Source organism: Urocitellus parryii, unplaced genomic scaffold, assembly GCF_045843805.1.
Source record: "Urocitellus parryii isolate mUroPar1 unplaced genomic scaffold, mUroPar1.hap1 Scaffold_218, whole genome shotgun sequence".
Lineage (NCBI taxonomy): Eukaryota > Metazoa > Chordata > Mammalia > Rodentia > Sciuridae > Urocitellus > Urocitellus parryii.
Genome location: NW_027552349.1, coordinates 39,732 through 46,044, shown reverse-complemented (window position 1 = coordinate 46,044; position 6,313 = coordinate 39,732).

The following is a 6,313-nucleotide window of genomic DNA, read 5'->3' as shown; positions in this document are numbered from 1 at the left end:
CCTCAGGCATATAAGTAAAATACTAAACTTATCAAAGAAGAAAAATAGAGAAATCCTGCTTATTGACTCCACAGAGTTTCTTGCAATGCCAGCTTTTGATTCTCTGAACTTCTTTTGCTAGAAAGCATAAACCTGATCTTTTCAGTTATTGTGGTTGGGTTCTATTCATCAGCAAATTAACTCAAATTCAAATTAATATAACACTTTAAAGTACATAAAAGTAAACATAAATTAAAGTAAATATAGAACAAGCAAAAACCATAGCTTATAAGTGTTAGATTGATAGGCTTAAAACAAAATGGCAGCAATAAAAAAAGAAATACTTTAGGCAGAATGTGTGAAAAGGAAGAGAATAATTTTTTAGACTTGTGTTATATAGCTCTGATTACTAAAATAAATGCATGATATGATTTATTTAAAAAAAGGTTTAGTTAAGTTCATAGATTTGAGACTGCCCTCTCTGATTGGTTGGCCCCATGATTTAGGGCCCATGGAGAGAAAGAACACTATGTAGGAAGGGCTTGGCAGAGCAAAGCTCTCACCACCTCTTGGCCGAGGAGCCAGAGAAGGAGAGAGAGAAACAGAGAAAGGGGCTGGAGTCCCACTATCCCCTCCAAGGAGGGACATGCTCCAAATGAGCCACCATCCTCCCACTAGGACATGCCTCTTAAAAGTTGTGTCACCTCCCAATAGCACCACACTGAGGACCAGCCCTTTATCACATGAACCACTCACTGGGAACACTTAGGAGCTAAACTACAGCTAGATTGCTTCATGTCTAGTATTAGAACTATATGAGCAGGTAGTGAGAAATCCATTCTAACAAAATACATTAAAAAGTATTGAGGAATATTTTAATGCATATGTTTCTTTTTAGATTTTATAGCATTGTTGTAAACTACAAATAGAAGCAAAGAAATAATTTCTGTTTTCCATAACGAAGCAAGGACCTCTGCTATAAAGGAAAACATATTTGAAGGTTATGAATAGAACATGTCTGAATACTTTTGAAAATCTTTATCTAGTGTTCTGATTGTGTTCAAAAATTAATAGAGTTAACAAATTACTACTCTATGAGATGTGAAATGTAATCTCCACACAAATTCTTCCTCTCCTTTTCTTTGCACTTTTCCTTTCATTTGTACTACTAATATTCTTATCTGGGATACAGAATTTGATCTTTTTTAAGAAGGGAATGATTTTTTTTTAGATTTGTGTTATATAGTTTATATTTGTGTTATATAGTCTTATATATTTCTATATAGTTATAGTCTTACCTGTAAATTGCAAGGTTGGTCAAGAACATCTTTGTGAACTTATACTTCTGACACTCAATAATTTTTATGTTCCATATCCACAATTGTGAGAATACCTGCTAATACAATAATAATTAGTAATTATAAAAATATTCTCTATGATTTGTTAAGTACAATGAGAATTCTTCTTCTTCTTCTTCCTATGTCCTACTAATTTATAATGAATATGGTAAATTACTTTTTCACATGGGTCAGTTTTTCTAGAAATCTTGGTATAAACCTACATAAATGATTAAACCATACATCTAATTTAAATAGATTTAATTTAAATAAAAGAAACTAAGCATTCTCTTAAATATTATATACATACATGTACATATAATACATATATATTCCATGAAGTCAATATGAATATTTGTATATAGAGATTATGTGATGTTATATATTTTATATGAGACTGTATTGTATATTATTTAGACTTTTAGTAATCATTCATTCATTAAAAATTATAAATTAACCATTTGTTGTGCACTAGACATTGTTCTAAGAGTACTGATCAATTCCGTAAAAACTGACACTTTGATCCCTCTAGATGATTGGACAATGGTCTCTGAAGTGTTTCTGGACTTCTCTCTGGGAGAGACATGTTCTCACATCTTTCTCACTTCTGGAGAAGCCAACGCATTTCTATATGCTAAAGCACATCTCTGTATTCCCTTGTCCACTTTCTGAAGCAACTCCAGTTCCCCTTAGTCTTATGTGAACAATGCATTCTCTCTTCTATTTTATGAAGGAAGAAGAGCCATCTCTGAAGGATATTCTAAAATGCTTCTACTCACATCCTTTGATTAACAACAATGAAAGAACTGGTGTTCTGTTCAGGTTGGTTGGTTTGTTTGTTTATCCAGGATGGACACATCATCAGTGTGCAATGCTTTTTAAAAGTCAATGCCATACCATGAAATAAACACAAGTGCAAGTATCTTAACAACAGTGCTAGAAAGAACATACAGCATTGCTATATCCCTGGTTCATATTGGCTATTTTTAAGGAGATATTTATTATGAAAAGTTAAAATAAATATTTTCTTTATTTAAATTTGTTTTTGAAAACTCTTTTCTTAGTCCTCTTTTCTCAAAAATGTAACAGGAGAAAAGATTTTGAAATCTTAGAAAAGAAGACAGTAAGACATTTTTTAGTGATTGGTTTCTTAAATGGGTTTTTGCATATTCATTTAAATCCTATGATCATATTGTTTTTACTAAGTTATACTGATGGAGTTCTATCATTTATTTATTGTAAAGTGCTAGTGCTAAGCAGTGCTTTTACTCATCATGTGAAGAATCATTAGGTGTCAAAGCCATTAAGAGGGAGTCTCTAGTAAAGGACTCTTCTCTGAAACCCACTCCCTGGTTTATGAGGTCTCCACAATTTTCTTAACCCTGATTCTCTTTCTCATTCCAAAATGCTAGGATGCCATCCTGAAACAGAAAAAAGTGATGCTACATAAAACTTTGAGGTTTTCTACATTTTTGCTGCTAAAATATCTTTTTGCATTTTACATAGTCATTACTTTAAAAAGATAACAATTTCTAATGGGAAACCATTTAAGTTTTGGAATTGTGATTTTTTGCACTATTTTAAATATGTCTAAGTGCTTAGATTTTATTAGTCTCCAGGACTTAATAATTCTAATTAAAATCAACAAGTAGATTGCATTGGACAACTGAGCTTTTCAATCTTCTCCCCGCAGTATCCCTGGGAATCCAACATCAGCTTTAGCATGAAAGTCGTGATCACCTGCTGCTGTCTGGCCACCATTGACTTCCCCACAGAGTCTGCTGTCTGATGCCACAGATGTGAGCAAATGACATAAAATCGAGGTTCAAATCCCTGCTGATCATTTTGCCTACAAAGACTTCCTGAGCATAGTTTGTCAGAGCTGTGGTAAATTGAAGAGGAGAATGATTCTCTTGCTTCTGAGTCTCTGCATTCAAAGAATTTCCCCACAATAAGGGTTCTGGGCTGCTTGGTGTCACACAGTTTCACAGGCACTTCCTTTAGATGTGCCTCTATCTATTCTTCTCAAGATTTATACACACTTCTGAGATGACAGTGTTGGAAAGAGTTCAAATAGCAATAGCCACATTGTCAAAAATATCAGATGGCGTCTGTTCCACAAGTTGCATTGTTGGGAGTCCTGCTCATTGCAGCCAGTTTCTTTCTTTGTAATAAAATCATCCTTGAACCCTAGAGTCTGTCCCTCTGCCCCTCCACCTTCCCCAGTGTGTTCTAATTACAGCTCTGGTCGTGCATGGCTTATTTAGTTTATATGGTCAATCTTTCTCTCTGTGTATTGTGTGTATGTGTGTGTGTGTGTGTGTGTGTGTGTGTGTGTGTGTGTGTCTGGGTGCACATATATGTGCCAGAGATACAGAAACAGAGAGATACATATATAGAGAGATATCTTAATATTTTTATAGGACCATAAAAATTAATGCCAATTTTATTTGTTTTTTATGAATTACCTGCTTCATGTACATGTAAATGCATCTATTTTTCTTAGGCATTATTTAAGATGTGTTGGGGGAAGGGGAGAGTAAAATGATTAAGTGCATTTATGTATATATGTATGGGCAGAAGAGTGTGCTCTGCTACCTTCTTCTGGAAAAACAACTTCTTTAAATGACAAACCAACAATAAATACAGCAGGTTCATAAATTGGCTGGCTTTAGTGTCTTTCATTAAAAAAATCTATTATGTTCAAATCCTATTGCAAGAGAAATTTGAAGTTTTTCATAACAATTATATGTAGATTCTAGTTTCTAATTATTGCTCCAAAAAACAATACTGTATTCCTTAGTTTTGAAAAAAATATCATTATGCTTCTTCATTAAAATTAGACAAAACAATTTTAATTTTTATTGAAGGTGTCTTCCAAGAACATATTCTGCAAAATTTGTTAGGTATATTGCATATGTTCTAATATAAAGCCACAGAAATTGAAACAAACAAAAGGAAATAAAGTCATATTTCCTATTGTTACATAGAAATGATATTTATACTAAAGGCTTTCATGAAACCAGATTCTTCATTTTATTCTGAGTCTATAAATAAGAAAAGCCAGTCAACACTTTGGGCTGAAAAAAATAATAATGAAAGGTTCTTCTTCACCTTGATTCTTCAGAGTGAATTGCATGGGTACAGCTCCTCAGTTTACAATATCCTAAAATTTTCACTCTGTAGCAGCTAAGGATCCTCAGACAAAAGACAACATACTCTCCAAACCAATTTGGAAGATGTGTGATCTGGTAATCACAGGTTATTCACAGTTCTGAGAGAATATCAAACTCATCTCCTGACACTGATTCCCGGAGCATCCAGGTGATGCTGGGTCCCTGAATGTAATCCTACTTTTGGTGCAGATGGGCTTTGGCTCATTTTAAAGGTGAAAGAAAACAATATGCATAGACCTCCTATTTCAGTGGCTTTCTGCATTTTCTAGGAAAAAAAGTTACACTTCCTTTTATCTATCATTGAAAAACATAAAACAGTATTTAGATAATAAAGTACTATTATAATCCATGTATGATTTAAAAATAACTAATGAAGAGTAAGGAAGTATAAATATAAATAGACAACTTATTTGTGGTCTTGTATTTTTGAAATTGTATAATTTGCTTAATGAATGGTAGCAATTACACAGACTAACTTCAACATGAATGTAAACCAAATAAGATAATGCACATTTTAAATATTATATTGGTTTGTCTAATAGCTACTAGTATCAATAATGATTTACTACTCTGCTTATAGGAATGATACATATAAATTTCTTGGCAAATTGTGGAATTCAAGATAATCATGACATCGGCTTGATTTTCCAGAGACTCAATAGAAAGTGGTTTAGATTGATCTTCAACCAGTCATTTGTCCTCTTGAGTGTATATTAAAATAGAGCTCAGCACGTGCTCATTAGATGACTATAAAAAGGATATTATGTATGCAAACTTCCTAGCTAACCTGGGAATATTGTAGACACCTAAGAAACACTTGAGTTTTTCTTATTTTCTTTTTTAGTTCTTCTAATTGACACACAGAATAATTCCTATGGACCTACGTACATCTCATCATGAACATGCTTGTCTCTTCTGGGATACACAAGCAAGACAATATCAGGAACATTTTGATAACATTGAAGTCAATATAGAATCATTGTGAATTCTTCTACTTAAATGACAAAAAGGATTCCGTTTTCTTGATTTGACCCTGCTTAATTCACTACTAAGTACCAGAAATTGTTCAAAAATCTTAATCTTAAAATATGGGATTCTGCAATTACTTTGACTGTTACTTAGAACAGAGTCCTGGCTAATTAAAAGTGATAGCCTGGTTATTGTGAAATGCAGTGATATCAGGATGAACAATTACCAAGCAAATTTGACAAAGTACCTACTGAACCAAATGCCTTGGAGAACTACGTGGCTATTGCATTTGAAAACAAGAATAACATAAACGACAACACTTGGGTGGAATAAGACCTTCCAACTATATAGAAGACTTTACAGAAAGAAAATGCAAAAAAAAATATCTTTCAGCTCAATTAATGGGAATAATGCTTCATGAATTCTTTTCACATCCTAATATTTTATTCCTTGTCATTAGACTATTGGTAACGTCAATAGATACCTAAGATGTGAAAAGACAACACCATTTACACCTTAATGAAAAGCAGGACTATATCATGAACCAACAGGGAGGGGACGAGACTTGTGTGGCAAGAAGACAGGAACCAGCCTGTGGAGACACCTGGGAGGGCGTCCATCAGCAGAGGGAGAAGGGCACAGGACAGAGGTGAAGGTGGACCAGGGACTTGCTGCCACAGGGACAAAGACACGAGGCAGAAAGCAGGCCCCTGGGAGCCTGGATCAGGTGGTGGGACGGTCAGGGATGACCGGGAGGTAGGAAGGACACCATCAGAAATTCCACAGGAAGGGAGCTTCAGAACAGAGATGCCCGACTTCACAGTTTATTAAAACACTATTTCAGGCTTTTGT